Genomic DNA, 9192 nt, shown 5'->3' with positions numbered 1-9192 from the left:
AAACGTTTGAGAACCACTGATCTACAGTGTATTGTAGATAACTGCTGACTGACGTCATTGACGGTCCTTCGAGTACTCTGGTATACTAGGGAAAATGTCACCTTTTGTCACGTAATCCACGATTTGCATCATGGCAACCACTCATTACAATTTCTTGTAATTGCACCTCTCTGATGCAATGCATGCTAATGCAATAGGATGTTGGACAATACTGCTGGCAGGTCAGGACATGTTTTTTGATACTGTACCATGGTATACAGATGAATGGATAGGATCCTATACAGGACCATAGTATACAGATGAATTGATATGGATGGATATATACTTATCACTGCCAGTGCCTGGTGTGCCATTCCCAAAAAGCGTACACAGCAAAAATACTGAGTCTTAATCTTACTCTGAGAATGTGCAAATATAACCCCAATGGAACCTTCTGGGCAGAGTTACAAATGGATAAATTAATGCTGACGATTGTACTGTGTAACGTGTGGTTCTTACCCTCGTGGGTACATGTTTATGTGTTAAATTGACACTCCACATTTTACTGTGTGAGATATAAACATGACTTGCACCAGTTCACACGTAATACATCATAATAAAGAAAAATAAATCTTCATAATGGCACACATAATAAAGATTTTTCGGTTTCAGCACAGCACACATTTGTGTTTCTTTTACACGTCATCATCCATCGACTGCAGTCGAGACAAAGGACATTCGGGCACGCCACTCTGGTTTATCTCCCATTACTTTGGCCAGATCTTCACTTTGGAGTGAAGGACATCCGCTTTATAATCTTATATTTTACTTAATTTCAATTCATTTCCAGCACTTCTGATAAACAGAACAGCATTTGAGAAGTTTTAGAGACTAAATGGACCCATTTGTAACTCAGAGAGCGTACAAATGTACAATTGAGTGTACATTTGGTTCCATTTGTACACTCTCTCAGTGAAAATAACACTGAGGATTTTGCTGTGTCGTGCGAAGTGGATTTGTTTTGAGTCTGTGAATTCATGCAGCTGCACTCTAGCCAGCCATGGACCACAGCCATGGTCACAATCTCCTCTCAGTCCTTCGTGGGAGGTTTCTGCTCTCCCATATCAGACACCTGAAACACACAAACACACATAGAATCTATGTGTACTAATCATTATGAGACACTGTAGTGGTCCCGCATAGGAAAACCACATTGAGCTAAAGTACAAGATGGCATAATAACATAATTCTAATAAAGATCTAACAGACATAATCAAAGATGTCTTGAATGCTCAGAGGTCAAATAGTAATTACATACATACAGAAATGCAAATTGCAATAAAAAACAATAGTATACTCTGTTCTTGCGCATGCACACAGAAGCTGCAAAGCGTCCGTTAAGACAACTGGAAGTCAAAGGCTACTGTAAATGCGAAAAATGGGAAGTTGAGGAAACCAGAATGAAAGACTTCCTTTCTGTGTAAAAACATATTCACAGGCTACTGTAATAAAGCGTGCGTGTGTGTGTCCATATGCACAAAAACCCTACTTCCCCCAGTACAGGTATTGTTATGATTGCAAATAAATAATAATAATATTTTAATTAATCAATGTAATTAATAAAGTCGCATAATAAGTGCATCGGTTCCCAAAATTCTTGGTTCCGTTCGATATTTGGGTGTCACGCTTCGATACCTTTTCGATACAAACAAACTTTGAACAATACCCAACTTCTAGGGCAGTGGTTCTCAAAGTGGGGTCTGCAGGGGTTCCCCAGCAAAATTAGTTAATATAGCATCAACATCTTTTTAACCACTTTAACCTATATAAGGTTTTTGGAAAATCTAACAAATGTTTTTCATTGCACATTCCGTTCAAAGTGGGTTACAAAACAAAAGCACGGTGGAAGCTATTTCACTGTACACTATTAAGGACGTTGAGGTAAGAAAAACAAGCGATCCTCTTCTCCAACACTCCACTGAACGTGGAGTGGTGTTGTTGTGAATGGGTATGGTGCACCAGCTTAATATGTTGATGTGAAACTCTGTAGTTCTGCAACAACAAAAAAATCATTCACTACCGGCCTTTCGGTTCACTACGGGCTGTTCGGTTCGGTACATCGGTTCGGTTCGGTATTTTGCACCCCTATAACTTACATTAACTATTAATATTTTCAACCACGTTAAGGCTGGCATCCCTATTTTGAGCATGTCATTATAGTTCATACATATAAAAAAAAATAGCAGATCTACAAGCTCACAATACATCGCATTGCGATACTTGAGCTGAGCTTGTGGATCGTCTATTTTCACTATTCATTGTACGACAAAGTATATAGGGTTTAAGTGGTTAACGAGTATCCTTTTTCAAAGTATGCAAAGTAGATTTTGGTGTGAAGGAACTAAAACTGAATGAATGGTTTGGAACAAAACAGCACACCTGATTCTCCAGATGTTCGATGTCCTGAAGGTGCCTGTCAATCATTCTGTCCCTGGCTGAGACCTCTGTGGACAAGTTGGAGAGCCGACTGGCCTGCTTATCCACCATAACCTGGACAGTAGAATGTGTTCATTTAACTCTGAGAGTGTACAAAACTACAAATGTAATCAAATGTACACGTACGCCGTAAGGGTCAATGTGTATCACACATTGCACACAATGGAAAGCTGCAAATTTGCCATAGCAAACTTTTAATCATATCTCATATTTCAATCCGTGGTCAGGTTGGTTGTTAGATTCACACCTTGTGTGTGTGTGTGTGTGTGTGTGTGTGTGTGTGTGTGTGTGTGTGTGTGTGTGTGTGTGTGTGTGTGTGTGTGCGTGTGTGTGTGTGTGGCTGACCGTGCCTACATCACAGAGACACACAGCAGTAAATGTAGTCATTTTGTCTCACCTTCATCAAGATCACGTTCAGTCCTGGTTCTGTCACACTGTTGTCTTTCTGGAGGATGTGGCCCATTCTGTTCTCCAGGGCCCCGAGGGCCTTTCGTTCTGCCATTAGGTCCCCCAGCCCTTGCTGCAGATCCTGTGCCACCTTCTCCAGACGGTCCCCCCTGGCGCTCAGTATCTGGAGATCTCTCCGCACCTGGGGAAGATTATATTGTCTTTTTCCTTACAGCTTAACCACCACGCGAACACTAGCGTACCTATTCTGGGGCTGAACGTTCGGCGAAAATAGAAAATAGCAGATCTACAAGCTCACAACACGTTGCAACGCCAAAGATGGTGAGAGAAACCAAGGCATCCAAAATTCGATTGATTCCCTGTATCTGTGTGATGTGGGTTGTATTCCAATGGAGAGGTGAGATTGTTTATCTTGGAAATATCAACCATCTTTGGAAACATGATGTGTTGTGAACTTGTTGTTGTTGATGGGCCAATGGTAGTCAAGGGCCTCTGGGCAGTGGCCCCTTTGCCCTAGTCCATAATGCGTCCATGAGATGATGACGTCTTTGAGGGCCAGTATCAGCCCAAGCCAAGGCCTTTGCAATCATCATTACTTTTCACCTCTATTTTATCGTCCCTGCCTTCCTGTGGGCTCACAGTTTCTGTGTTTTGAGCTGTACACAGTAAAAATCCTCAGTGTTTTTTGTTTGTTTGTGATTTAGCCATGTAACTCAGAGAGTGGTCCATTTGGTTACCTTTGTACACGCTCAGTGAGAAATGAACACTTAGGATTTGACTGTGTGTGCATGCAAGCAGGTCTAATGTAGCTCGATTAGGCAGCTCAAACGTTTATCTTTTAAGTCTGCGGGTCCCCTTAGAAAACCACTATTTCAAAGCATCAGAGATGGTACACTGTCAAATCAATTTGGTTCAATTTGTACACTCTCAGAGTCACAGACACTTATGGGTTCATTTGGTTCCATTTTTACACTCTCACAACAAGGTAAATTACCACTGAGGTAACAGCCTACCTCTTCCAATGAGTGTGATCATGGATCATTTCTCACCTGCCTATGGATTCTGCTTGTGAGTAACTGCTGCTGACGCAGGCTCTCCAGAGCCCGGCTCTCTGCCTCCAGCTCATCTTCCACTTGCTGTCCATGTTTTGCCAGATGTTCCTCCTTCTCCTCCAAGGACCGCAGCAAATGAGACAGCCCCAGCGACAGCGTCTTCAAACGGGACGCCGGTACCCGGCCTGCCCCCTCGGTGGAGGCAGGCCTCGCCAGACAGAGGCCTGCCAGCAAAACAGACAGTGTCAACTGGAGCATTTGACTTACCCTCATCGCCTGCTTTATGGTGGCCTCCGTGCTCAGAGAGCAACATCAACAAAGTTCCTCTCTGTTTTCGGCTGCCCATGCAGGGAGTCTAGCTTAGAGCTTGAGACACCGGAAGGGTTCCTTGGTGGAATCCCATAAAGTGTCCACAGGGAATACTTCAGCGAGAGGCGTTGTGTCCTGTGGAGGTGTTTGAGCTCCGAGCAGTGAGGGAAGAGAACGAGGAGAGCCTGGACAAGGAGATAAGGGGAGTTCCCAGCCTTCCTATTCCAAAGATAATACAACACGAAATTCAACAGCCATGACGTGACAAACATTCAAATAACAGTTGTCATGAGATGAGACAACTCATAACTCATAATATTTATTTGTGCTCTTTGCTTTTTACAATATAAAGCTTGTGATTAGGATTAAAGGCAATATGATCTTTATTATTATTATTATCATGATGATGATGATTATTATTATTATCATTATTGCTGTTTTACCAAAATCATATTCATATTCATTTGTTAGCGTATTTGTTGAAAGATATTCATGAAAAGATGTTTTGCACAAAAACCCCAACTGCTGAGTTTCGGACACTTCTTTCCAATTGCCTAGATCAGGGGTTTTCAACAGGTGGTCCATGGACCACTGGTGGTCCGTGAAGGTATTGCATGTGATACCTGACCATGTATTTAGAAATGTTGGAAAGGGACCGTTTTATTTTTTTCTTCCACGGAACAGTACACTAAATGACCTGGTGACCTATGATGTTGTCAGTTACTGGGAAATCAGAGGTCAAGAAATTCAACAGAAAATGAAGTTCAAGAAGGGGAAGTGTACCGGATTGCCTGATTTAGTCATCATTATTATGAAACATGCCCATATAATCACATTTGTCTCCTCACTCATACATACATAACACGGGTGGAAGTGGCTCAGGGGTAGAGTGTCCGGGTAGAATGAACTGAAAACCGCAAGGTTCCCAGCTCGATCCTGGGCTGGGGCGCTTCCCCAGAGTTAGTGTTGAAGTGTCCTTGAGCAAGACGCTGAACCCCTAATTGCTCCCGATGAGCAGGTTGGTACCTTACATAGTTTCCTCTGCCATCGGTGTATGAATGTGTGTGTGAATGGGTGAATGTAATGCACAATCTATGTAAAGTGCTATACAAATGCACCATTTATACATAAGATACAAATCAGTATATCAGTTAACATTTAGTTAACATTTAGTTTAATGGAATGTTAGATAAAGTAAGAGAATGGAATAAGGGTAACCGTGAGAATAGATCAGTGGTAAACCTTTCTTTGAGCTCTGGACCACTAGCATATTTCAGTTAAATAGACTTTAACTTAAAATAACTAGAAATATTATTTAAATACATTTTAATACATTTAACAAAGGTATTTTATTTATGTATTTACATTTTAAAACATTTTCCCATGGACCACCTGCAGGCCTAATTATGCCATGGACCACTGGTAGTCTTGTGGACCAGTCCATTGGTTGAGTAACAATGGGATGTAGTATACTGTAGACATGGGATGCATAGCAAGTGTTACCAAAGTATTAATCTTAACCCAACACATCCCAACAGTGGTCCCAGGTTGATTCTTAGTCAGGGTGGTGGTCCCTCGTTCACGATCAGTTGAAAACCCCTGGCCTAGATAGGCTACAGGAAATTAAACCAATTGTGACATCTGCTGGCCATCTAACAGCTACATTCATCTCACTGTAGATTCTACACAGTGTAGTACACATTCTCTCTACATTGTACTAGTGAGAGATTAAGTTCCTGCATTCCTAAATGCAAATGCATTCTGTAACATGAGGATTGTGTGTTTTCGTTTAGGAACTGGAGTTAATACAGGGAAGCTGTGTTAACCCAACCGTTTTTCTCCTTTGTTTGTCTGTTGTTTTTATATATATATTTACACACATGGACTTGCATAGCACAACCTATCACCTGTCTCAGGGCAGGGGCAGGCACTTATCAACTCTTTGCAGTACAATATTTGCAGTACTACAGGTGTTGAAAGGAACTTTTGTCATTTATTATCTTCATTGGGATTTTCCCAACCGTTAGGGGGAATTGAAACCATGCAGCTGTTCTTACAGGTACTAGCCTATATTAGTACCATTATCTAGCCATCAGATCCATGCCAATTACAGCAACCAGCAGTTTTCACCCATACATTAACATGTTTTGAGGATACTTTCTGTGTGTACCATAATGTTAGACTGAACAGTAGAGAGAAAAAGGAGGGAGAAAACATGGCTTTCCTACACTGAAAGGGCTGCTTTGTATCAGTGGAGGACGGACAAACAAACTGTCCTTTGAATTGTTTTCCAGTTACAGTAATGCACAAACGACGCTATGTCAACTCGTCAAATTGTCGCCTGATCACAAGGCGTCAACTTCAACCCTGATTTATTCTCTGTTGTGCGGTGGTGTCGCGTGCCAAATAGCCGATCTACAAGCTCACAAAGAAGTCAGTCTAGCTCCTTCATCCTGCATTTGGCATTTTGGTTCCAGGAGAAAGCAGTCAGTCAGTGTGTGACTTGAGGTACCCTACACATGAAAGAAGACAACAACTACATACAGTGATTATGGTAAGGTCTTTCAAAAGTTGATTTATTATTTACTTTTTACAAAATGACATATTGTGCACAAACTGTATACTTTGGAAACAATTGCATAATGACTCTGAGATGTTCAGATGTACAATGTGTCTCCATACTGACTTGTGATAATATTCCACTTTTTTATTTCAGGGAAATGTAGATATGTTGATATGTCTGATATATGTTTGGTATTAATGTTTGATAATATCACAAGTTAACAATTTAAATAAAAATGTATGTTAACTGCTTTAACCCAATGTCCCTATTTTGGGCACAAATTTGTCAAAATGTGTCTTACTGTCTTTTAAAAATAGCTGAACTACAAGCTCACAATGCGGTGCATCATCATGACCTATTGTGAGCTTGTAGGTTGGCTATTTTGGCTATTTATGGAGGAATAGGCTTCTTATAGGGTGTTTTTGTTACTAATTGAACCCTGCATATGGGTACAGGGATGTCTTTAGCATTTCCTGTCCACTTGACATGGTATGCAGAAATGACCCCTGCACAGTGGAATCCAGGGAGCAATTGAATGTGAATCTCACTTTACAAGCCCCAAAAGCCTCAAGTGCCGGTGACTATGTACACTACAAAATCCTGAGGGCTCGTTTAGCACTTGAAAGTGGAAAATATGTTCAATCTTTACACTTTAGAGTGAAATGACAGACGCACGCACGCACGCACGCACGCACGCACGCACGCACGCACGCACGCACGCACGCACGCACGCACGCACGCACGCACGCACACACGCGCACGCACACACACACACACACACACACACACACACACACAAGTAGGGATTGAGCAAGAGTTCAGAATGTATCAGTGAAATCATTTATGTGACATGATAAACTGGGGGTGACTGACAGGTTAAATAGGCTCAAGTGGATAACTGTCATGAACCATCAATCATGGGTAATTGGCCAATGAGGTAATGGATTCACTTTTGGCATCAGGGGTTGTTGCAGCTTGGGGGATATTAAGTTGTTCCGTCGATTTCAAATGCATCAGCAGCGAATGATTTATCGCCTTATATATTAACACTAGTGTTATCTGCTTCGTGCGGCACACTGTGTCTGTAAAATAAACAGTGGTGGAAAAAGTACTCACATATTTTTACTTAAGTGAAAGTATCAGTACTGCAATGTAGAAATACTTACTTACAAGTAAAAGTCCAGAATTCAAAATTTACTTTAAAAAAAAGTACAAAACTATTGGCATCAAAATATACTAAAAGTAAAAGTACTAAATGTTTGAAAATAGCAGATCTACAAGCTGCGACACTTTGTGAGCTTGTAGATCGGCTATTTTCAAATAGCCCATCTATAAAATAGGGCTAAAGTGGTTAATGTATGTTTTATAATATAATAATTTATATCTGCAAAGTAACTAGTAACTAAAGTTTTTAAATAATTGTAGTGGAGTAAAAGTGTAATATTTGCCTCTGAGATGTAGTGGAGTAGAAGTAAAAGTATTGAAAATGGAAAATACTCCAGTAAAGTACAAAAATCCTCGAAAGTGTAATTATGTACAGTACTTAAGTAAATGTACTTAGTTACTTTACACCACTGAAAATAAAAGAAATAATTCTGCCAGCTGCAGTCAAGCTGAACTGTGTTTCACTCTTACAGCTGTTGCTGCTATAGTGACATCTTCATTGCCCTCTGGGGAAGAATAAAGGTTATCTTATCTTATCTTGAATCATAACTCACTGTGAGCCATGCAGGGACAGGCAGGCCCTCAGTTCACTGTGACTGCGAATGCCACCGGGAGTTGTAGTGCACTTGGTTCTCAAGGTGGGGTCCGGGGATCCCCCAGGAGTTCTTATGGGTGTTCCTATGCAGGGTCCCCATGCAAAATGAGGAACAGTTTATACATTTAAGCCATTTTTTATTTTCTGGCTATTCGAAAATAGCACGATGTGTCGCGATTGTAGATCCACTGTTTTAGAAAAATCTTCTCTGATGGTGGTCCCTGGCAAAAAGAAATATTTTCATGAAAACATGAAAATGTTTGAGTACCGCCGTTTGGTAGATTGACGAACTGAGGGATGGGGAACAGCCAATCACCATGCAGCAGAAGCCATAGCTAATGTCCGCATGGATGGATAGATAGATACGGTACATGGATGGATGGCTGCAGTGTCTGGTGTGTTGGAGCAGGCTACTGTCTCAGACCCAAATCAATGTGTGTTGTCTGATCAGTATGCTGCATTGTGTGTGTGTGTGTGTGTGTGTGTGTGTGTGTGTGTGTGTGTGTGTGTGTGTGTGTGTGTGTGTGTGTGTGTGTGTGTGTGTGTGTGTGTGTGTGTGTGTGTGTGTGTGTGCGTGTGTGCGTGTGTGTGTACGTGTGTGTGTGTGTGTGTGTGTGTGTGTGTGT

This window comes from Gymnoscopelus braueri, assembly GCF_963280865.1.
Source record: "Gymnoscopelus braueri genome assembly, chromosome: 22".
Classification (NCBI taxonomy): domain Eukaryota; kingdom Metazoa; phylum Chordata; class Actinopteri; order Myctophiformes; family Myctophidae; genus Gymnoscopelus; species Gymnoscopelus braueri.
This window is presented reverse-complemented; position numbering follows the sequence as displayed.